At 42.1% G+C, this 26,300-nt stretch overlaps 1 long non-coding RNA gene and 1 pseudogene across 1 annotated transcript; both read right to left on the bottom strand.

Annotated features, from left to right (window-relative positions):
• Positions 1-20,558: 20,558 nt before the first annotated feature.
• Positions 20,559-21,534, bottom strand: LOC119367491. Its single transcript, XR_005176327.1, has 2 exons — positions 21,482-21,534; positions 20,559-20,789 (listed from the first exon to the last, which is right to left on the bottom strand). It is a non-coding gene; the product is annotated as an uncharacterized LOC119367491 (long non-coding RNA).
• A 620-nt stretch (positions 21,535-22,154) lies between these two features.
• On the bottom strand, positions 22,155-23,141 carry LOC119367492 (annotated as a pseudogene).
• Positions 23,142-26,300: the final 3,159 nt, after the last annotated feature.

Consider the following 26,300-nt stretch of genomic DNA (forward strand, 5'->3'; position numbering starts at 1 on the left):
GACCCGGGGCCATAGGTTTCACTAGTGGCTTCTCTCAAGATAGCATAAGTATTATGGTGGGTGAACAAATTACTGTCGAGCAATTGACAGAAAAGTGCATAGTTATGAGAATATCTAGGCATGATCATGTATATAGGCATCACGTCTACAACAAGTAGACCGACTCCTGCCTGCATCTACTACTATTACTCCACAAATCGACCGTTATCCAGCATGCATCTAGAGTATTAAGTTCATAAGAACAGAGTAATGCATTAAGCAAGATGACATGATGTAGAGGGATAAACTCAAGCAATATGGTATAAACCCCATCTTTTTATCCTCGATGCCAACAATATAATACGTGCCTTGCTGCCCCTGCTGTCACTGGGAAAGGACACCGCAAGATTGAACCCAAAGCTAAGCACTTCTCCCATTGCAAGAAATATCAATCTAGTAGGCCAAACCAAAATGATAATTCGAAGAGACTTTTAAAGATAACCAATCATACATAAAAGAATTTAGAGGAGATTCAAATATTTCTCATAAATAAACTTGATCATAAACCCATAATTCATCGGATCTCGACAAACACACTGCAAAAAGAGTTACATCGAATAGATCTCCAAGAAGATCGAGGAGAACTTTGTATTGAGATTCAAAGAGAGAGAGAAGAAGCCATCTAGCTAATAACTATGGACCTAAAGGTCTGTGGTAAACTACTCACAACTCATCGGAGAGGCTGTGGTGTTGATGTAGAAGCCCTCCGTGATCGATTCCCCCTCCAGCGGAGCGTCGGCGAAGGCCCCAAGATGGGATCTCGCGGATACAGGAGGTTGCGGCGTTGGAAATTGGGTTTTGTGGTGCTCCTGGATGTTTTCAGGGTATGCAAGTATATATAGGCGAAGGAGGTCGGTCAGGGGAGCCACGAGGGCCCACGAGGGTGGGGGCGCCCACCCTCCTAGGGCGCGCCTGGCACCCTCGTGGCCGCCTCGGCTACTTCTTGACGTACACTCCAAGGCCCCTGTGTTGCATTTGTTCCAAAAAGATCGTTCCCGAAGGTTTCATTCCGTTTGGACTCCGTTTGATATTCCTTTTCTTCGAAACACTGAAATAGGCAAAAAAATAGCAATTCGGGTTGGGCCTCCGGTTAGTAGGTTAGTCCCAAAAATGATATAAAAGTGTAAAGTAAAGCCCATAAACATCCAAAACAGGTAATATAATAGCAAGGAACAATCAAAAATTATAGATACATTGGAGATGTATCAAGTGCTAACATAGTTGGATCATATAACCATCCCTCAAAGTGCGATGAAGAATCACCCCAAAGTTCCTATCTAGCGGAGAACATAAGACAGAATTGTTTGTAGGGTACGAAACCACCTCAAAGCTATTCTTTCCGTTCGATCTATTCAAGAGTTCATACTAAAATAACACAAAGCTATTCTTTCCGTTCGATCTATCCTAGAGTTTGTACTAAAATAACATCAAAGCAAATTCAGATTTATAATATTCAATCCAACACAAAGAACTTCAAAGAGTGCCTCAAGATTTCTACCGGAGAAACAAAGACAAGAACGTGCATCAACCCCTATGCATAGATTACCCCAATGTCACAACGGGAATCCACGAGTTGGATGCCAAAACATATATCAAGTGAATCAATACGATACCCCATTGTCACCATGAGTATTCAATTGCAAGACATATATCAAGTGTTCTCAAATCCATAAAAGTATTCAATCCAATGACAACGAAATCTCAAAGGGTAAAACTCAATTCATCACAACAAGATAGAGAGGGGAAAACACCATATGATCCGGCTATATTAACAAAGCCCGTGATACATCAAAATCATGAAATCTCAAGAACACGAGAGAGAGAGAGAGACATAGCTACTGGTACAAACCCTCAGCCCCGAGGGTGGACTACTCCCTCCTCATGGTGGTGGCCGCCGGGATGATGAAGATGGCCACCGGTGATGATTCCCCCCTCCGGCAGGGTACCGGAACGAGGTCTAGATTGGATCTCGTGGATACAGAGTCCTTGCAGTGGCGGAACTTCTGATCTAGGGCTACCCCCAAGGGTTTTGGAATATTTGGGATTTTATAGGGCGAAGAAGTGGTGCGGGAGGCCACCGAGGTGGGCACAACCCACTTGGGCACGCCTTGGGGCCCAGGTGCGCCTTGGTGGGTTGTGCCCCCTCGGGGCACCCCCCCTAGGTGCTGCACTGGCCCATCCTGGGTGTTCTAGTCCATAAAAATTCTCCAAGGAATTTCACGGTGTTTGGACTCCGTTTGATATTTATTTCCTGCTATGTAAAAAACAAGCAAAAAACAGCAACTGGCACTGGGCACTGGGTTAATAGGTTAGTCCATGATATAAAGGTGCTATAAAATGATTGTAAAACATCCAAGGATGATAATATAATGGCATGAATACTTCATAAATTATAGATACGTTGGAGACGTACCAGCATCCCCAAGCTTAATTCCTACTCGTCCTCGAGTAGGTAAATGATAAAAGAAATAATTTATGAAGTGTGAATGCTAGTAAAGTGCACAAGTTTGATCAATGACAATTTCAATCACTTTTCCTAGCATCATAACAGCAATTCTTTCTTATAAAACTTCTCATGTTATAGTAGCAACCAAATCACATATTAAGGTTCAAACAATGGATTCTCTTGAAACTCAACAACATATGTTCTTGGTCACCAAGCAATTGCAATTCAACTTATTCAACAGAGTCTAAGTAAGAGCTCCACATACTCAACCATCTTATAGTCTTCTATGATTGCTAAAACTCACCGCATAAAAATGAGCAAAATGTTTCAATCGGACACATAGAAAGATAGGGGCTTATAATTTCGCCTCCCAACGTATTCACCTTTGGGTGATGTCAACAATAATAACTCATGCTACCCATATCATCTGGATATATGTGCCTATATCTTTCCTCACCACATGATGCTTGCCAAAAGAGAAAATAAAAAAGGAATAGAGAGAAAAACTTTGACTCTTGCATGAAAGTAAAAACATAAAAGTAAAAGATAGGCCCTTTGCAGAGGGAAGCAGAGGTTTCCATGCTCTTATTTGTTTGTATGCTCAACCCCTTAGTGCAAAAGAACGTCACGTTATATTGCCCCTTATGATAGCAACCTTTATTATGCAGTCTGTCGCTTTTATTCTTTGCCATCACAAGTTTGTACAACGCTCAATTTCCTCTTACACTAAATGATATAACACTTTTAGAAGCAATTGTTTTTGCCTTATTGCACCGATGACAACTTACTTGAAGGATATTTCTCAATCCTTAGGTAGGTGTGGTGGACTCTCAAAACAAGATTGGGTTTAAGGGTTTTTGGATGCACAAGTAGTATCTCTACTTGGTGCGGAATTTTTGGCTAGCAAAGATAGGGGGAAAGCACCACATGTTGAAGGATCTATGACAATCTAACTTCTATGTGAATATGAACAAACATTAATCATTACGTTGTCTTCCTTGTCCAATGTCAACAATTTTGGCATATAATATTTTGATGGGGGCTCACAATCACAAAAAGATTTCCAGGATAGTGTATTTGCATGTGAAAGTTCTCTTCCTTATACTACTTATTCGTGAATTGCTTGTATGACCAATATTTTGATTGTTAAGCCTCAAAAGGTTTCACTTTCTAAACCCAATGTGAAGCTACCACTAGGCATGATATGATTTCAAATTCATGACATTCAATTTATTCAACAATTTACTCATAGGATATAAGTGAAGCACTAGAGCAATTCCATAGAAAAGAGTTTAATTGGCGGGATGTCAATGTCGCTTACCTAGCCTCCTATTTGAGGACTCTATTTTATTTAAAAACGTTCAGGTCTAAGTATTTTATTAAAACAGCAAGAAAAATGAAAATAAAATGACTTTCTAAGAATAGCACAACTCATGTGAAGAAATAAAAACTTAGGCTCAATCGATACTAACCGATAATTGTTGAAGAAGAAAGGTGGGATGCCTACCGGGGCATACCCAAGCTTAGATGCTTGAGACTTCTTGGAATATTAACATGGGATGCCTTGGGCGTACCCAAGCTTGAGCTTTTGTGTCTCCTTAATTCATGTCATATCATGGCTTCCCTAAATCTAAAAAACTTCATCCACACAAAACTCAACAAGAACTCGTGCAATAAGTTAGTATAAATCAATGCAAAACCTTATCATTCTATACTGTACCAAATCACTAAAATTATTATTCAACATTGCATACTAAATGCCTCTGCATATTTAATACTCATATCCTCAAATAGAATCATCAAACAAGCAAACATATGCAAACAATGCAACCGAAACATCAATCTGCCAAAACAGTACAGTCTGTAAAGAATGAAAGATTCATCATACTTCCCTAAATCCCAAAATTATGAGAAAAACACCACACTGTAGGAAATTTATCAGATCTTATTTTTCAAAAAGTTTCAACAATTTATCACATTCTGACTTTTCTAGGGAATTTTTGCAACATCGATAAACTTTCTGTTTTGAAACAGCAACATGTATACTTGCAAAATAAGCATGGAAAAGGCTATCATTGCCACTTTTATTGAAATAAAAGATGAAAAACATTATTCGAAATAACAGCAAGCAAATCCTAACAAAATAAATTGATGCTCCAAGCAAAACACATATCATGTGACGAATGAAAACATAGCACCAAGTGAGGTTACCGATAATGTTGGAGACGAAAGAGGGATACCTTCCGGGGCATCCCCAAGCTTAGTTGCTTGGATCTTCTTTGAATATTACCTTGGGGCTGCCTTGGGCATCCCCAATATAGGGTCTTGTCACTCCTTATTCTCCTCATATCGACATCTCACCCAAAACTTGTAAACTTCAATCACACAAAACTTAACGAAACTTTGTGAGATAGGTTAGTATGATAAAGAGCAAACCATTTCACTTTGGTACTGTCAAAGACAAGCTTCATAATTGTTTCCACAAAATTCCTACTGTATCATATCATTTCTACAACTTATATTGAGCAATATAAGCCATAGAAACTAGAAAACAAGCAAACTATGCATTGAAAACAGAATCTGTCAAAAACAGAATAGTCTGTAGTAATCTGTACTCAAACCATACTTCTGCTACTCCCAAAATAATGAAAACATTAGGACCACGTGAGAAATTTGTATATTAATCTTCTGCAAAAATAATCAACTCAAAATCACTCTTCTGTTAAAAATGAGAGTTATTTTTGTGAGCGCAAAAGTTTCTGTTTTTCAGCAAGATCAAATCAACTATCACCCAACATGATCCCAAAGGCTTTACTTGGCACTTTATTGAAACAAAAACAATAAAACATGATTACTACAGTAGCCTAATCATGTGAACATTCAAAAACAGTAGGTAAAAGTGTTGGATTGTCTCCCAGCTAGCGCTTTTCTTTAATGCCTTTTAGCTAGGCATGATGATTTCGATGATGCTCGCATAAAAGATAAAAGTTGAAACATAACAAGAGCATCATAAATCATAAGTTCCTCTCTCATAATAATTTTCAGTAGCATCATGAATAGATTCATCCATATAACCATCACATAAAGCATTCTTTTCATTATCCAAAAGCATAGAAGATTTATCACTCTTTATGGCATACATGTCATCATAATAATCATCATAAGTAGCAACTTTGTTCTCATCATAGTCAATTGAAACCTCTTCCAAAATAGTGGATGTATCACTTAATAAAGTCATGACCTCTCCAAATCCACTTTCGTCAATATTGTAATAAAATTCAACACCCTCCAAAATAGTGGGATCACTACTACCTAGAGTTGACACTCTTCCAAACCCACTTTCATCATCGTAATCATCATAAACAGGGGCATGCTATCATCATAATAAATTTTCTTATCGAAAGTACAAGGAATAAAAGGATCATATTCATTATGCAATGCATCTCCAAGCTTGTGGCTTTGCATATCATTAGCATCATGGATATTCAAAGAGTTCATGCCAACAACATTGCAATCATGCTCATCATTCAAAAATTATATGCCAAACATTTTATAACATTCTTATTCTAACAATTGAGCACAACTTTCCGATCCATCATTTTCAAGAAAGATATTATAAAGATGATCAATAATATGATGCAGCCTTAATTACATTTTTTTGTAGTTTTCTCTTTATAAGCCAAACTAGTGATAAAACAAGAAACTAAAATATTCGATTGCAAGATCTAAAGATATACCTTCATGCACTCACCTCTCCGGCAACGGCGCCGGAAAAGAGCTTGATGTCTACTATGCAACTTTATTCTTGTAGACACGTGTTGGGCCTCCAAGCGCAGAGTTTTGTAGGACAATAGCAATTTTCCCTCAAGTGGAAGACCTAAGTTTTATCAATCCGTGATAGGTGTAGGATGAAGATGATCTCTCTCTACCCTGCAACCAAATACGAGAAATCTCTTGTGTCCCCAACAAACCCAATACAATGGAAAATTGTATAGGTGCACTAGTTCGGCGAAAAGATGGTGATAAAAGTGTAGTATGGATGGTAGATATGAGTTTTTGTAGTGCGAACAATAAAAAACAGCAAGGCAGCAATTGATAAAATGGAGCACAAACAGTATTGCAATGCTTGAAAATGAGGCCTAGGGTGCATACTTTCGCTAGTGCAATCTCTCAACAATGCTAACATAGTTGGATCATATAACCATCCCTCAAAGTGCGATGAAGAATCATTCCAAAGTTCTTATCTAGCGGAGAACATAAGACGGAATTGTTTGTAGGGTACGAAACCACCTCAAAGCTATTCTTTTTGTTCTATCTATTCAAGAGTTCATACTAAAATAACACAAAGCTATTCTTTCCGTTCGATCTATCCTAGAGTTTGTACTAAAATAACACCAAAGCAAATTCAGATTTATAATATTCAATCCAACACAAAGAACTTCAAAGAGTGCCCCAAGATTTCTACCGGAGAAACAAAGACAAGAACGTGCATCAACCCCTATGCATAGATTACCCCAATGTCACCGCGGGAATCCGTGAGTTGAATGCCAAAACATATATCAAGTGAATCAATATGATACCCCACTGTCACCACGAGTATTCAATTGCAAGACATATATCAAGTGTTCTCAAATCCATAAAAGTATTCAATCCAATGACAACGAAATCTCAAAGGGAAAAACTCAATTCATCACAACAAGATAGAGAGGGGAAAACACCATATGATCTGACTATATTAACAAAGCACGCAATACATCAAGATCATGACATCTCAAGAACACGAGAGAGAGAGAGAGAGAGAGAGAGAGAGAGATTAAACACATAGCTACTGGTACAAACCTCAGCCCCGAGGGTGGACTACTCCCTCCCCATGGTGGTGGCTATCGGGATGATGAAGATGGCCACTAGTGATGATTCCCCCCTCCGGCAGGATGCCAGAACGGGGTCTAGATTGGATCTCGTGGATACAGAGGCCTTGCAGCGGCGGAACTTCTGATCTAGGGCTACCCCCAAGGGTTTTGGAATATTTGGTATTTTATAGGGCCAAGAAGGGGTGGGGGAGGCCACCGAGGTGGGCACAACCCACCTGGGCGCGCCTGGGGGCCCGGGCGCGCCCTGGTGGGTTGTGCCCCCCAGGGGCACCCCCAGGTGCTACTTTGGCCTATCTTGGGTGTTCTGGTCCGTAAAAATTCTCCAAGGAGTTTCGCGGTGTTTGGACTCCGTTTGATATTGATTTCCTGCGATGTAAAAAACAAGCAAAAAACAACAACTGGCACTGGGCACTGGGTCAATAGGTTAGTCCCAAAAAATGATATAAAGTTGCTATAAAATGATTTTAAAACATCCAAGAATGATAATATAATGGCATGAATACTTCATAAATTATAGATACGTTGGAGATGTATTAGGAGGCCGATGGCCAGGTGGAGGCGCGCACCCCCCAAGCCCAAACCGGATTGGACTAGGGGTGGGGGGCGCAGCCCGCCTTTCCTTATTTTCCTCCACCTCTTTCCCCTTCCCCCTTCTCCGAAAAGGAAAGGGGAATCCTACTAGGACTGGGAGTCCTAGTAGGACTCCCTCCTTGGCGTGCCCCCTCTAGGCCGGCCGCCCCCTCCTCTCCTCCTTTATATACAGGGGCAAGGGGAACCCCAAAGGCACAACATTGTCTTAGCCGTGTGTCGTGCCCCCCTCCGTCGTTTACTCCTCCGATAGTATCATCGTAGTGGTGCTTAGGCGAAGCCCTGCGCGGATCACATCATCAACACGGTCATCACGCCGTCGTGCTGACGAAACTCTCCCTCGACCCTCTACTGGATCAAGAGTTCGAGGGACGTCATCGAGCTGAACGTGTGCTGAACACAGAGGTGTTTTACGTTCGATACTTGGATCAGTTGGATCGTGAAGACGTTTGACTACATCAACCACGTTAATCTAACGCTTCCGCTTACGGTCTAGAGGGTAGGTGGACACACTCTCCCCCTCTCGTTGCTATGCATCTCCTAGATAGATCTTGTGTGAGCGTAGGAAATTTTTTGAAATTGCATGCTACGTTCCCTAACAGTGGCATCCGAGCCAGGTCTATGCGTAGAAGATATGCACTAGTAGAACACAAAGTGTTGTGGGCGATAATAGTCATACTGCTTACCACCAACGTCTTACTTTGATTCGGCGGTATTTTTTGGATGAAGCGGCCTGGACCGATATTACATGACAGCATTCATGACCGATGTGCTTTGCACACAGGTGGCTGGCGGGTGTCTATTTCTCCAACCTTAGTTGAATCGAGTTTGACTATGGTCGGTCCTTGTTGAAGGTTAAAACAACACAACAAAAAATCCTTGTGGTTTTGATGCGTAGGTAAGAACGATTCTTGCTAGAAGCCCGTAGCAGCCACGTAAAACTTACAACAACAAAGTAGAGGACGTCTAACTTGTTTTTGCAGGGCTTGTTGTGATGTGATATGGTCAAGACATGATGTGATATAAATTGTTGTATGAGATGATCATGTTTTGTAACAAAGTTATCGGCAACTGGCAGGAGCCATATGGTTATCGCTTTATTGTACGAAATGCAATCGCCATGTAATTGCTTTACTTTATCACTAAGCGGTAGCGATAGTCGTAGAAGCAATAGTTGGCAAGACGACAACGATGCTATGATGGAGATCAAGGTGTCAAGCCGGTGACAATGGAGATCATGACAGTGCTTTGGAGATGGAGATCAAAGGCACAAGATGATGATGGCCATATCATGTCACATATTTTGATTGCATGTGATGTTTATCTTTTATGCATCTTATTTTGCTTAGTATGACGGTAGCATTATAAGATGATCCCTCACTAAATTTCAAGGTATAAGTGTTCTCCCTGAGTATGCACCATTGCTACAGTTCGTCATGCCGGGACACCACGTGATGATCGGGTGTGATAAGCTCTATGTTCACATACAACGGGTGCAAGCCAGTTTTGCACGTGCAGAATACTCGAGTTAAACTTGATGAGCCTAGCATATGCGGATATGGCCTTGGAACACTGAGAACGAAAGGTCGAACGTGAATCATATAGTAGATATGATCAACATAGATATGTTCACGATCGAAAACTACTCCATCTCACGTAATGATCGGACATGGTTTAGTTGATATCGATCACGTGATCATTTAGATGACTAGAGGGATGTCTATCTAAGTGGGAGTTCTTTAGTAATATGATTAATTGAACTTTAATTTATCATGGACTTAGTCCTTGAATTTTAATGTGTTCCTAGAGAAAGCTAAGTTGAAAGATGATGGTAGCAATTACACGAACCGGGTCTGTAACTTGAGGATTATCCTCATTGTTGCACAGAAGAATTACGTCTTGGAAGCACCGCTAGGTGTAAGGCCTATTGCAGGAGCAGATGCTGATGTTATGAACGTCTGGCAAACTCGATCTGATGACTACTCGATAGTTTAGTGTTCCATGCTTTACGGCTTAGAATTGAGACTTCAAAGATGTTTTGAACATCATGGAGCATATGAGATGTTCCAAGAGTTGAAGTTAATATTTCAAGCAAATGCCCGAGTTGAGAGATATGAAGTCTCCAACAAGTTCTATAGCTACAAGATGGAGGAGAATAGTTCTGTGAGTGAACACATACTCAGAATGTCTGGGTACCATAACCACTTGACTCAGCTGGGAGTTAATCTTCCTGATGATAGTGTCATAAACAGAGTTCTTCAATCACTGCCACCAAGCTATAAAGGCTTCGTGATGAACTATAATATGCAAGGGATGGAAAAGACAATTCCCAAGCTCTTCGCAATGCTAAAGGCTACAGAGGTAGAAATCAAGAAGGAGCATCAAGTGTTGATGGTTAACAAGACCACTAGTTTCAAGAAAAAGGGCAAAGGGAAGAAGGGAAACTTCAAGAAAAATAGCAAGCAAGTTGCTACTCCAGGGAAGAAACCCAAGTCTGGACCTAAGCCTGAAACTGAGTGCTTCTACTGCAAAGGGACTGGTCACTTGAAGCCGAACTACCCCAAGTATTTGGCGGATAAGAAGGATGGCAAAGTGAAAGGTATATTTGATATACTTGTTATTGATGTGTACCTTACTAATGATCGTAGTAGCGCCTGGGTATTTGATACTGGTTTTGTTGCTCATATTTGCAACTCGAAACAGGGGCTACGGATTAAACAAAGATTGGTTAAGGACAAGGTGACGATGCGCGTCGGAAATGGTTCCAAGGTCAATGTGATCGTCGTCGGCACGCTGCCTCTACATCTACCTTCGGGATTAGTTTCAGACCTAAACAATTGTTATTTGGTGCTAGTGTTGAGCATGAACATTATATTTGGATCTTGCTTGATGTGACACGGTTATTCATTTAAATCAGAGAACAATGGTTGTTCCTTTTATATGAGTAATATCTTTTATGGTCATGCACCCTTGTTAAGTGGTCTATTCTTGTTGGACCTCGATCGTAGTGATACACATATTCATAATATTGAAGCCAAAAGATGCAAAGTTAATAATGATAGTGCAACTTATTTGTGGCACCGCCGTTTAGGTCATATTGGTATAAAGCATGAAGAAACTCCATGCTGATGGGCTTTTGGAATCACTTGATGCTTGCGAGCCATGCCTCATGGGCAAGATGACTAAGACTCCATTCTTCGGAACAATGGAGCGAGCCACTAACTTATTGGAAATAATACATACCGACGTATGCGGTCTGATGAGTGTTGAGGCTCACAGCGGGTATCATTATTTTCTGACCTTCATAGATGATTTGAGTAGATATGGGTATATCTACTTAATGAACATAAGTCTGAAATATTTGAAAAGTTCAAAGAATTTTAGAGTAAAGTGGAAAATCATCGTAACAAGAAAATAAAGTTTCTACGATCTGATCGCGGACGCGAATATTTGAGTTATGAGTTTGGTCTTCATTTGAAACAATGTGGAATAGTTTCGCAACGCACGCCACCTGGAACACCATAGCGTAATGGTGTGTCCGAACGTCGTGACCGCACTTTATTAGATATGGTGCAAACTATGTTGTCTCTTACTGATTTACCGCTATCCTTTTGGGGTTATGCTTTAGAGACAGCTTCATTCACGTTAAATAGGGCACCATCTAAATCCGTTGAGACGACACCATATGAACTATGGTTTGGCAAGAAACCCAAGCGGTCGTTTCTTAAAGTTTGGGGCTGCGATGCTTATGTGAAAAAGCTTAAACCTGATAAGCTCAAAACCAAATCGGAGAAATGCGTCTTCATAGGATACCCAGAGGAAACTGTTGGGTACACCTTCTATCACAGATCTGAAGGCAACGATATTCGTTGCTAAGAATGGATCCTTTCTAGAGAAGCAGTTTCTCTCGAAAGAAGTGAGTGGGAGGAAAGTAGAACTTGATGAGGTAATTGTACCTTCTCCTGAATTGGAAAGTAGTTCATCACAGAAATCAGTTCCAGTGATTCCTACATAAATTAGTGAAGAAGCTAATGATGATGATCATGAAACTTCAGATCAAGTCACTACTGAACCTCGTAGGTCAACAAGAGTATGGTCTGCACCTGAGTGGTACGGTAATCCTATTCTAGAAGTCATGTTACTAGACCATGATGAACCTATGAACTATGAGGAATCAATGATGAACCCAGATTCCACGAAATGGCTTGAGGCCATGAAATCTGAGATGGGATCCATGTACGAGAACAAAGTGTGGACTTGGGTGGACTTGCCCAATGATCGGTAAGCCATAGTAAATAAATGGATCTTCAAGAAGAAGACTAACGCTGATGGTAATGTTACTGTCTACAAAGCTCGACTTGTTGCAAAAGGTTTTTGACAAGTTCAAGGAGTTGACTAAGATGAGACCTTCTCACCCGTAGAGATGCTTAAGTCTGTCTGAATCATGTTAGCAATTGTTGCATTTTATGATTATGAAATTTGGCAAATGGATGTCAAAATTGCATTCCTTAATGGATTTCTTAAAGAAGAGTCGTATATGATGCAACCAGAAGGTTTTGTCGATCCAAAAGGTGCTAACAAAGTGTGCAAGCTCCAGCGATCCATTTCTGAATTGGTGCAAGCCTCTCGGATTGGAATATAGGCTTTGATAATGTGATCAACGCATATGGTTTTATACAGACTTTTGGAGAAGCCTGTATTTACAAGAAAGTGAGTGAGAGCTCTGTAGCATTTATAATATTATATGTGGATGACATATTGTTGATTGGAAATAATATAGAATTTCTGGATAGCATAAAAGGATACTTGAATAAGAATTTTTCAATGAAAGACCTCGGTGAAGATGCTTATATATTGGGCATCAAAATCTATAGAGATAGATCAAGACGCTTAATTGGACTTTCACAAAGCACATACCTTGATAAAGTTTTGAAGAAGTTCAAAATGGACCAGTCAAAGAAAGGGTACTTGCATGTGTTACAAGGTGTGAAGTTGAGTCAGACTCAATGCCCAACCACTACAGAAGATAGAGAGAAAATGAAAGTCATTCCCTATGCCTCAGCCATAGGTTCTATCATGTATGCAATGTTGTGTACCAGACCTGATGTGTGCCTTGCTATAAGTTTAGCAGGGAGGTACCAAAGTAATCCAGGAGTGGATCACTAGACAGCGGTCAAGAACATCCTGAAATACCTGAAAAGGACTAAGGATACGTTTCTCGTTTATGGAGGTGACAAAGAGCTTGTCGTAAATGGTTACGTCGATGCAAGCTTTGACACTGATCCGGATGACTCTAAATCACAAATTGGATACATATTTATATTGAATGGTGGAGCTGTCAGTTGGTGCAGTTCTAAGCAAAGCGTCATGGCAGGATCTACGTGTGAAGCAGAGTACATAGCTGCTTCAGAAGCAGCAAATGAAGGAGTCTGGATGAAGGAGTTCATATCCGATCTAGGTGTAATACCTAGTGCATCAGGTACAATGAAAATCTTTGGTGACAATACTGGAGCAATTGCCTTGGCAAAGGAATCCAGATTTCACAAGAGAACCAAACACATCAAGAGACGCTTCAATTCCATCCGCGATCAAGTCAATGAGGGAGACATAGAGATTTGCAAGATACATACGGATCTGAATGTTGCAGACCCGTTGACTAAGCCTCTTCCACGAGCATAACATGATCAGCACGAAGACTCCATGGGTGTTAGAATCATTACTATGTAATCTAGATTATTGACTCTAGTGCAAGTGGGAGACTGAAGGAAATATGCCCTAGAGGCAATAATAAAGTTGTTATTTATATTTCCTTATATCATGATAAATGTTTATTATTCATGCTAGAATTGTATTAACCGGAAACTTAGTACATGTGTGAATACATAGACAAAACAAAGTGTCCATAGTATGCCTCTACTTGACTAGCTCGTTAATCAAAGATGGTTATGTTTCCTAACCATAGACATGTAGTGTCATTTGATGAACGGGATCACATCATTAGTGAATGATGTGGTGGACAAGACCCATCCGTTAGCTTAGCATAATGATCGTTAAGTTTTATTGATATTGCTTTCTTCACGACTTATACATGTTCCTCTGACTATGAGATTATGCAACTCCCGAATGCCAGAGGAACACCTTGTGTGCTATCAAACGTCACAACGTAACTGGGTGATTATAAAGATTCTCTACAGGTGTCTCCGAAGGTGTTTGTTGAGTTGACATAAATCGAGATTAGGATTTGTCACTCCGTGTATCAGAGAGGTATCTCTGGGCCCTCTTGGTAATGCTCATCACTATAAGCCTTGCAAGCAGTGTGACTAATGAGTTAGTTACGGGATGATGCATTACAAAATGAGTAAAGAGACTTTCCGGTAATGAGATTGAACTAGGTATGAAGATACCGACGATCGAATCTCGGGCAAGTAACATACCGATAACAAAGGGAACAACGTATGTTGTTATGCGGGTTGACCGATAAAGATCTTCGTAGAATATGTAGGAACCAATATGAGCATCTAGGTTTCACTATTGGTTATTGATCGGAGATGTGTCTCGATCATGTCTACATAGTTCTCGAACCCATAGGGTCCGCACGCTTAACATTGGATGACGATTTGTATTATGAGTTATGTGTTTTGATGACCGAAGTTTGTTCGGAGTCCCGAATGAGATCACAGACATGACAACACTCATCGAGCTGTCATCGAGCTGAACGTGTGCTGAACATGGAGGTGCCATACGTTCGATACTTGGATCGGTTGGATCATGAAGACGTTGGACTACATTAACCGCGTTAATCTAATGCTTCCGCTTACGATCTACGAGGATACATGGACACACTCTCCCCCTCTCGTTGCTATGCATCTCCTAGATAGATCTTGCGTGAGCGTAGGATTATTTTTTAAATTGCACGCTACGTTCCCCAACACATTGGTACAAGATCGCCTTTAATAATATGCCAACACTTCTTATAGAATTCTGCTGGGAATCCATCCGAGCCAAGTGCCTTATTATTCCTCATCTGTGATATTGCCTCAAACACCTCTTTCTCTGTGATGGCATGGATAAAATCTCATTCTCGTCTCTCCCGAGCTGAGGAAAATCCCCAACCATGAGTTCATCCATAGACACAAAGTTGTCTTCGAGAGCCCCAAGAAGTTGTTTATAATAATTAGAGACATACAATTTTAGGTTCTCGTGTCCTACAATTGTACCCTCATCCTGCTCAAGCTGGAAATTTTTCTTCTTTCTGTGTGTTCCATTTGCAATCATATGAAAAAACTGGGTATTGTCGTCCCCTTGGACGATCTTTTGCACTTTAGCTCTAAGTGTCCATTTCATCTCTTCTTCTTTGAGCAGCTCTCTCAATCTCGGCCTGGCCTCCATCTTAGATGCCTGATCATCCGCATCTAAAAAGGTGGACTCGGCTTTGAGATCATGATACGTCTCCAACGTATCTATAATTTTTTAATTGTTCCATGCTTTTATATTATCATTCTTGGATGTTTTACAGTCATTTTATATCATTTTTTGGTACTAACCTATTGACATAGTGCCCAGTGCCAGTTGCTGTTTTCTGCATGTTTTTTACATCGTAGGAAATCAATATCAAACGGAGTCCAAACGCAGTGAAACTTTTCGAGGATTTTTTGGGCCAGAAGACATCCAGTGGGCCAAGGCTGCACCTGGGGGGTGCCTTGAGGAGGGCAGCACCCACCAGGGCGCGCTAGGAGGCCCAGGCGCGCCCTGGTGGGTTGTGCCCACCTCGGGTGCCCCCTGAACCGCCTCTTTGCTCTGTAAATACCCCAATATTCCAAAAACCCTAGGGGAGTCGACGAAAATCAATTCTAGCCACCGCAGATTCCAGAACCAGCAGATCCAATCTAGACACCATCACGGAGGGGTTCACTACTTCCATTGGTGCCTCTCCGATTATGTGTGAGTAGTTCTTTGTAGACCTACGGGTCCGTAGTTAATAGCTAGATGGCTTCCTCTCTCTCTCTCTCTCTTGATTATCAATACAATGGTCTCTTGGAGATCCAGATGATGTAAGCCTTTTTGCGGTGTGTTTGTTGGGATCCGATGAACTTTGAGTTTATGATCAGATATATGTTTTTATCCATGAAAGTTATTTGAGTCTTCTTTGATCTCTTATATGCATGATTGCTTATAGCCTCGTATTTCTTCTCTGATATTTGGGTTTTCTTTGGTCAACTTGATCTATTTATCTTGGAATGGGAAGAGGTGCTTTGTGATGGGGTTGATCTTACGGTGCTCGATCCCAGTGACAGAAGGGGAAACGACACATATGTATCGTTGCCATTAAGGATAACAAGATGGGGTCTATTTCTACATAAATAGATCTTGTCTACATCATGTCATCATTCGTATTGCATTACTCCGTTTTTCCATGAACTTAATACACTAGATGCATGCTCGATAGCGGTCGATGTGTGGAGTAATAGTAGTAGATGCAGGCAGGAGTCGGTCTACTAATCTTGGATGTGATGACTATATAATGATCATTACCTGGATATCGTCATGATTATTTGAAGTTCTATCAATTGCCCAACAGTAATTGTTTTCCCACCGTTTGCTATTTTTCTCGAGAGAAGCCACCAGTGAAACCTACGGCCCCCGGGTTTCTTTTCATCATATTTTCCTTTGCGATCTATTTTCCTTTGCATTTATTTTCAGATCTATTAAACCAAAAATATAAAAAAAAATACCTTGCTGCAATTTATTTGTTCTGTGATCTATTTATCATATCTACCACTTTTACCTCACGTTATTTGCCTATCTTGAGGCGTCGTACCCAAAAGGGATTGACAACCCCTTTAACACGCCGGATTGCGAGTATTTGTTATTTGTGTGCAGGTGTTGTTTACATAGTGTGAGGAGGTTCTCCTACTGGTTCGATAACCTTGGTCTCATCACTGAGGGAAATACCTACCGTCGCTATACTGCATCATCCCTTCCTCTTTGGGTAAATACCGACGTAGTTCGAGCAGACATTAAAAGTAATTTCTGGCACCATTGCTGGGGAGGATCAAGTCAAGATAGTCCCCTGTCAACTAGCCATTTCTGGCGTCGTTGCCGGGGAGGATCTTCAACATCAACCAGGTTCCTAGTCACAAATCTCATCTCGTCACAATTTACATTATTTGCAATTTGCCTCTCGTTTTCCTCTCCCCCACTTCACAAAGATTTGTTGTTTTATCCGCCCTCTTTTTCGTTCGCCGTTTTCTCATCAGTTCTGTTTTTGTGTGCAATCTTGTTCACCACTTTGTGTCGTTATGGATTTCTCTTCTTCTATTACGTGCACCCCGAGAACGAGGTTCTCAACTTTAAACAAAGGGGAGGAGAAAATTTAAAAGATGCTTGGTATAGGATTTGTAATGCTCATAATAGATCTATCCGTAAGCAATCTACCATTGTTCTTCTTCATTGTTTTTATGTGTGCATTACCACTTGGTACAGATTTGTCCTTGATACGATTACTGGTGGGAATTTCTTGATGTGTCATTCTCTTGATGCTTTCAATGCTTTGGGAAATTTAGTGGGTTCACCACCACTCGTGATCAATGAAACAATATTGACTCTCGAGCATGTTATGGAAAGACTAGACGCTATTGAAAATAAAATGCTTACCATAGACATATTGAAAACTTGGATAGAAAAATGCAAAGTTATGCTACTAAAGTTGGGTCAAAAGCGGGAAACTTTTTTAAGTTGCTAAAAGAAAAGGGAACTATAATTCATGAAAGAATCGAAGAAAGCCCGTCTAGGATTGATAAACTGGAAGAAATTTTTTCTAATCTAGGAACGGCTTTTGCTTCTGCTAAAACCCCCGTGAAAATTAGCAAGACTACTCAAGCCACTAAAAAGAAAGGTGCAACTTCTAGCAATGATAAAGGAGATCTTAAGATGATTAATATCCATCCCAACTTTACTGAAGTCGTAAGAGACCTTTTTTGCGAAAATAAGTTTTTCAATCTCATGCCTAGAAGTATTGTCACTGAGAATTTATATGCAAAATCCTTGAAAAATCCTAAGTGTTCGATCAAAGAATTGGACAAGGATGACAATAATTAGATCCTATGCGTTACGCCTAGCTAGGGGCGTAAAACGATAGCGCTTGTTGGGAGTCAATCCAATGAATAAATTTTATTTTTGCTTTTTGCTTTCTGTTCTTGAGTGTTAGCACAATTATGCTACTGTTATGATTGTGTTTTTTGTGTTTTAGTAAGTGTTTGTGCCAAGCAAGGCCTTTGGGAAGATTTGGCCTAACCCCTAGCGCATTAATGTCTGAATCATTCTTAGGTTTTATCGCTGCAATATTGCGAATCATCTCCATGGCCCTCTCAACCTCTAAGTCTAGCAAGTCATTAACCGATTTAGCTACTTCTTTCCCATTTTTACCCAAAGAAACGCCCAATTTAATTTCATCATCAAAAAAATGTAAAAATGAGCAACTTGTATTAACTGCCATACCTATAGTGGCCTCGATGTCACGAAGCTTGGCCGCCCGCATGGCACGCCCCAACTACAAGTCATCAGCATTCGATTGAGCCTGAATCCGGAGGCTCACCCGTCGGTCCCCGGACATGGGGTCCGGAATCCGTCCAAAGGTGATGATGTCATCAGTGGTAGGCCTAGTTGGGCTGTGTGGCCGCCAACCTGGTGCTCAACTGTAGCTACCGCCACCGAGGCAGTTGGGGCGTGGCCTCCTGCCAGGTGCCCAACTGTACCCATCGCCACCGAAACAGCTGGTGGCGCCCTCACAGTCGACAGCGCGCTCTGCTGGCGCGAACCATGTGACGAGACCGTCTGTCGGTGCTGAACCTCAGAGGAAGTAGCCATGTCTGCATGAGCAGCTCCCTTCGCCGAGGCACCCCCCACCGGTCCTGGTGAGGGTCTGTGACGGCGTCGACGGCAACGGGCTAGTGGGGCGTGACGAGGCCTCCTGCCAAGTGTCCTCCACCACTCCCGCCTGAAGTACCCGCTACGGCGTCAAGGGCAGCGTTGGCGATGCGGTCCGCACCGCAACTGTATCCACAACCAGTTGTGTCAGCGCACCTAAAAAAGCCATCGGTGACAAAGGTGGTAGCTCTTGCTCCGCAAGGTCGTCCATCTCGGCCCTGTGCCCCCAAAGACGACCGGGAGCAGAAGATGTGCCAAGGAACCGAACCTCAGAGTGTTCATCGATGTCGACGGGGGCGCCGCCCCCTTGCCTGCAGTAGCCAGACCCGACTGGGCCGACTGTCCCTCTGCCCTCTTAGCAGCATCGCTCCCACTGTTACCCGCACGCTTATCCCAGTTCCCACTGCCATCATCACTCTCTACCATGTGCACATCATTATTGTCATCCACCCCATCAAACAACGGGGGACCCTCAATCTCAACCTCAAGGTCATACATCATGCCCGCATGGGTCCATCTCACAATGTCCGGAACCAACTCAAAGTCAGCAACACTGACAAGCAGACGAGCCACGCCCTGGGCACGGGTGAAAGACATGTCAACCTTATCTGTGTTGCCAATAAGTGACCCCAGACTCCAGGTGACCAAAAACATTCAGGGGCTTAGGCGGTGCCCCCGAGGAATAGGACCCAGGATGCTTTACCTCATGAATAGTGAACAGAATAGTAGCAGCAGTGAGTAATATAGAAAGTGCTAACTCCGTTCGGAGATAATTTTCGCTCAAACGGATGTATCTGGACTCGTAAACATTCTCTATTGATGACAGATACATCGATTTGAGCAACAGTTATTTTCGGTTGAACTCGTAAACATTCTCTACTGTGCATCCTGTCCTGAGAGAGGCTGATGCTTGGAAGCCTAATACCGAAAGGGATAAAAAAATATCGCGAGCATTTCGATCTTAGCTTTGGGTTGCTGCCCTTCCAAGTTCGAAGGTCCTTCATGACTTTGCCTTGAAGGAGAGACGAAATTTTTGTTTTCTCAACACAGGTTTGGATTAGTTGCACCTATACCTGGCCAAACCTCGGGCCGGGCCTAGCCAAGCCCGACACAAAAAACCCAGGCCCGGGCCCGGGCCGGCCTGGCCATCGGGCCTGTGTTTCTGGGCCCGAGCCCGGCCCAAGCACGTAAAAGCCCGTGGGGCTTCGGGCCAGCCCGGCCCGACCTTCAGAAAAATGAAAAAACGACGGGCCCGGGCCCAGCCCGGCCCGGCCTTCAGGCTCAAAAACTAGGCCCGAGCCCGGCCCAGGGGCAGCGTCGGGCCGGGCCGGGCCGGGCTTCCCATGGCCAGGACTAGTTGCACCAAACGAATTTATTGTGCAGATGTGGTAGTAGTAGGTTGCAAGCGATCGGATGCATCATAAGCTTTGACTTCTTAACATTAGCGTTGCGAACGCTTGTTACTCGTAGCTTCTCACTGAGTATCACATGCTCCTATCTGAAGATGGTGTGTATGACGAAGGTATTCCCTTCACAGTTTTTTCTTCCAAAAATCAAGGCGCACATTCTTAGCCCCCGCATGATCCAGCCGACGAATTCGAATTTGAGAAACTAGCAGCGATTAACCAATTACCAGGTGGGATTAACAATTAAACATACTAACAAACTAATTAGCGACCAAACAGGTGGGATTAACAGTCTCCAAGCAAATGCTGAAGAATCTGTAAATTCAGGAAGCTTGATCTTAGCCCCAGTCTTGCACCTTACTGCGCCATCTATTAAGGTCAGACACATTGCATTCAACATGACATTTTACCAGGCTCCGGTAAAACTTGACTGCTAGAGGATGTTGCCCCTTTAGTTGTCAGATAACGACTTCTTCGAAGATTATGTTGCGCTCCATGGATCCTTTGTTTGACCTGATGATCAATTGGTAAACAATCTTCATTCAGTTCAGACTGCACAAACGCCATTGCTCTCACTCACCCAACAATACTTACTGGTAGTGATCAGAAACCAAGCGCTAGCTGTTCTACTAAGAAATTTTCTGAAATTTTCAATGTGACAGGAGAACCAAAACATAAGATGTAGTGATAATTAGAACAGTGTCATCAACATGAGCAGTATATGGATAAGTCCATTATCATATTGTTTTCAGTTGTCCTCTAGATATGTTTGGATTTTGATTTTGATACAGTCAAATCAACATGAGCAGTATATGGATAAATCCATTATCATAAGCTTCTGTGCACAGGCGCTATTTCATAACGGAATATTGGATAGCTTCACATGCCTACAGAGAAGTGGAAAAGGATTGAAAGTAATGATTCACAGTAGGTAGAGTATAGTTAGTTCTTTATCAAAGTCGACTGTTTAACCTCAAATATGATGTTTAACTGGAAATGGTTTAACTATTGTGCACATCAGCAAGAGAAGGATCATCTAGGGATAAAAAAAGGATAGTAAGCCAGAATTTCCTCTTCAAATCTACTATATAGTAAACTGTACTGTTCAAAAACATGTTGGAAATTTAAATGCAGAAAAGAATCATTAAGTTCGGGGCAAAGCATCATAGTAGAAGGAATTGGTCATATAAAAAAAAAAGGGCAACCTGGTGCATGTAGCTCCCGCTTGCGCAGGGTCCAGGGAAGGGTCCGACCACTTTGGGTCTATAGTACGCAGCCTTTCCCTACATTTCTGTAAGAGGCTGTTTCCAGGACTTGAACCCATGACCTCATGGTCACAAGGCAGCAGCTTTACCACTGCACAAAACATGTTGGAATTGGTCATATAGCAGAAAAAAAAGGATTTAGTTTTTTGAAAACTTGAATTGTTGAGAACCAATGCAGAAAACGGTAAGAACAACTTACATGCTGTTGTCGCAATAGTTGAAGCTAAAGGAGTCAACAATTGTCCTTTTCGTAGTAGGAACTTGCTCTAATAATGTAGACCTGCATCTTTTATGTAATAGAGGTTGCATTGTTAGTCATAGTAAATTAATATACATGGATCGTCCTTATCAATATGTCTTAATGATCCCTTTTTGTTCATTTGTAATTCCAGTTTCGGAAAGCAGTAACTCAATCAACATCACATCATTGTTTGACTGCACAAAAGCATTGAACTTAAAACGTGAATAACACCAGTAACTCAGCAATCAATTTTTTTAGAAACTTTAGAATCATAATGCTCATTTTGAACTCCATAAGAAATGACTTATCAACTCAAACCGCTTGTGGTTTTAAGAGATACCTCGAGTTCCAAACGTGGCTCTAGAACAACTTTTAGAATCTCACCTTGAACTTTGTCCTCTGAACTAGCTGAAACACCAAGCAATCACCATCAGCCAGCTTGTGAGCGATGGCGAACAAGGCCCACCCAGCGCCGATGGCATTACGTTTGGCAAGGTAACGCACGGGAAACTCCCCATCCTCTTCATCCACCAGAAAGATCATCTCATCAAACCATGATAGATAAGTCTTCTTGAATTGCCGCGGGATGGTCTGCAAGACATCGGACCAAATCAACATCGAGTAAGCCATTGCCGTCTAGATGGGATGGAAATAATGCATCGTCAATTGTGGTCTTCTTGCTTTACCAGCAAGCAACCCGTGGCATAACTACGGGTCATGGGCTTGATGAAAGAGGGGTGGTCAGAGCACAGCTGGTTCTTGAGCTCTTTGGCCTTGGTGAAGGCGTCGTCTCTAGCTTCGTCGGTCGCGTACACACGATCAGGTGGTAATCCCCTTGTATCAACATTAACAATTTAACATATGCCCCGTTGAAAGTTAAGCAAGATTCAGACTAGTGAGTAACCCATATTCTTATGCATCACAGATTTCGATGGAAAGAACAGTTTGGGCGAGACATGGGCGTACCTCGGGGATTTCTTGTCGCGGTAATCTGGTTGCTTGGGGAGACTGGCGACGCGGCCGGACCGCCGGGTCGGGGCCGGCGGCGGGCGAAGATACCGCAGCTTCAGCTCCTTGTTCTGCGGCACCAAGCAAATCATACGGGGTAAGGAACCGGACAGCGAAGCACCTCTTTTGTGACGAAGGAGGCATGGGCTTGAACTGACCGGCATGGGCTTGACGGCGGCGTCGCGGACGGCGGCGGAGAGGCGGTGCAGGCGCAGCTCCTCCAGCTTCCGCTTGTTCTCCTCCACCTGCCTCCTGCGCTGCTCCTCGTACGAGTTGGGTTCAGCCATGGCGCTCCGGCTGCCGACGTTGGGGGAGCGAGGTGGGGGTGGGGAAACGGGGCGATTTGGGGGAGGGCGGCGCCGTTCAAATCTTGAACAAAGGAGGAAGACAAGGTCGTTCTGAAATTTATGCCGCGGAATTTTAGCAAGCTTGGGCTTGGGCCGTCCCCGTTGTCCATCTGTCCGTCGGCCGCTTAGGCGGGCTTGTCAGGGCCTGGGTAACTAACTAACGAACTAACGGTTACCAGTTAGCAGGCTTTGGTGATGGTCGCTTTTTTTTTTTGCCTGAGAGCAATGCCAAGTGATGCGTCCCGTCACCGTCACGTATCGTGTGCTGGGTGCTATTTTAAGATTTTTATACCTTTTTGGGTTATAGATTTTTATTTGACTTTTTTGTTTTTCCCATGGTTTTTACTAGGTTTTGAAGGAATTTTTTTCGAGAAGCAAATGCTTTTCTGTGATAAGTACAGCATGTGCTTCTACGAGAAGCAAAATTGTGCTTCTCAAAAAAAAGTACAGCCTATGCTTCCACGCGAAGCACAAACATGCTTCCGAAAAAGGAAAATGCATATTTATGTTTCTGCGATAAGCATAACTTGTCTTTCCACAAGAAGCATGGCTCTGCTTCCCCGAAAAAGGAAAAAACATAACATGTGGTTTCACGAGAAACACAACTATGCATCCCCGTAAATGGAAAAGCATAGTCTATGTTTACGCGAGAAGCACAACTATGCTTCCCGAAAAGGGACATGGACAGCTGTGCTTAAAAAAATAAGTGAAAACGCACAACTTTGCTTCCGGGTTTTTTTTTGGTTTTCAAAATTCTTTTCGGTTACTTTTTTGGTTTCCTTTTATTATTATTTTAAAAAAATCTGTTTTTTTATTCCTATTTTTGGGCGTTTCCATAAAAAAGGTTCATTGAAAACTATTAACATTACATCTAGCTTCAAATGTCTCGGCGTGGGAAATCCAACAGTGAATAGGGTTCGTGATTTGGATGCATGGTTCAAGATAAAACATTTGAAAATGAATCTAAAAAAAGTGAAAAGTGAAGTGACCTTTTCAAGGGGTACACTTAATTAGTTATCTCGGGGATTGGCCATCTCGAGTGCTTCTCTCTCTAAAGATAAAGTCATCCGCAATGCAAAGTGCTAGCTTAACTAAAAATAAATCATGACAGTAGGTGCATATAGATTACCTGAGTTTCATAGGGTTTCCTATGGTTCCAAACAATACTTCGGCGATCGCGTTGAAGTCCATGTAAAACCTATCCGGCGGTTGGAGTTCTCACGCAGCTGGGAGTCTTATCTTGGTCTGCCACCGTAGCTCACTCGCATGGTGGATCCACCACCGCAAGCGACTATGGGTACTAAGAAAAGGGGTTAGAGGGAGAGAAGGTCTACACAGGGGAGAAGGAAGGAATATATGAGGGGGAGGAAGTAGGAAAGCTGAGATGAGGGCGGCGAGGGAAATGACGGCTGAGGGAGATGGAAAGGGTGAGAGCAAAGGGAGTATGGGTGAAGGCGGGGAGGAAGAGACTAGAGTGCAATCATGCCCTTAATCATATTTTGATGTTAGTGATAATATACATAGAGGACTAATCATGTTTGTTTAGCGAATACACATGTTATTAGTCCCTTTCTCATCAATGTATGGATCAAGGACCCTGTATATGACTCAAGCCTGGTGAAAACGGGAAAAGAAGCATAGCTTTTTTTGGTTAAGCTTGAGTTATAGGGATCCACACATCAAGGGGTTCGTGAAAGATTTGCTCAAAGTCAACATTTTTACTACATCATCACTACTCCTATACTTCCTCCGTTTTTATTACTTCGCATATTAGGTTTGTCTAAAGTCAAATTTTATATACTTTAAACAAGTTTGTACAAAAATATATTAACATATACACCAACATATATATCACTGGATTCATATAAATTTGTTATTGTAAATGTTCATATTATTTTCTACAAACTTGGTCAAACTTTCTAAAGTTTAATTTCAGTCAAAGCTAATATGCTGAGTAAATAAAAGAAGAGGGAGTGAAGGAAATATGCCCTAGAGGCAATAATAAAGTTGTTATTTATATTTCCTTATATCATAATAAATGTTTATTATTCATGCTAGAATTGTAGTAACCGGAAACTTGATACATGTGTGAATACATAGACAAAATAAAGTGTCCCTAGTATGCCTCTACTAGACTAGCTTGTTAATCAAAGATGGTTAAGTTTCCTGACCATAGACATGTGTTGTCATTTGATGAATGAGATCACGTCATTAGGAGAATGATGTGATGGACAAGATCCATCTGTTAGCTTAGCATAAATGATCATTTAGTTTTATTGCTATTCCTTTCATCACGACTTATACATGTTCCTCTGACTATGAGATTATGCAACTCCCGAATACCGGAGGAACACCTTGTGTGCTATCAAACGTCACAACGTAACTGGGTGATTATAAAGATGCTCTACAGGTGTCTCCAAAGGTGTTTGTTGGGTTGGCATAGATCGAGATTAGGATTTGTCACTTCGTGTATTGGAGAGGTATCTCTGGGCCCTCTCGGTAATGCTCATCACTATAAGCCTTGCAAGCATTGTGACTATAATGAGTTAGTTGCGGGATGATGCATTACGGAACGAGTAAAGAGACTTGCCGGTAACAAGATTGAACTAGGTATGATGATACCGACGATCGAATCTCGGGCAAGTAACATACCGATGACAAAGGGAATAACCTATGTTGTTATGCGGTTTGACCGATAAAGATCTTCGTAGAATATGTAGGAGTCAATATGAGCATCCAGGTTCTGCTATTGGTTATTTACCGGAGATGTGTCTCGGTCATGTCTACATAGTTCTCGAACCCATAGGGTCCACACGCTTAACGTTCGATGACGATTTGTATTATGAGTTATGTGATTTGATGAACCGAAGTTTGTTCGGAGTCCTGGATGAGATCACGGACATGACGAGGAGTCTATAAATGGTCGAGAGGTAAAGATTCATATATTGAACGGTTGCATTTGGACATTGGAATGGTTCCGAGTGGTTCGGGTATTTTTCCGGAGTACCGGGAGGTTACCGGACCCCCCCCCCGGAGAAGTTATGGGCCTTATGGGCCATAAGAGGGAAGCACACCAGACCACAAGGGGCTAGTGCGCCCCCCTTGGGCGGGAGACCGATTAGGACTAGGAGAAGGGGGCCGGCCCTCCTTTCCTTCTTCTTCT

This window comes from Triticum dicoccoides, chromosome 2B (genome assembly GCF_002162155.2).
Source record: "Triticum dicoccoides isolate Atlit2015 ecotype Zavitan chromosome 2B, WEW_v2.0, whole genome shotgun sequence".
Lineage (NCBI taxonomy): Eukaryota > Viridiplantae > Streptophyta > Magnoliopsida > Poales > Poaceae > Triticum > Triticum dicoccoides.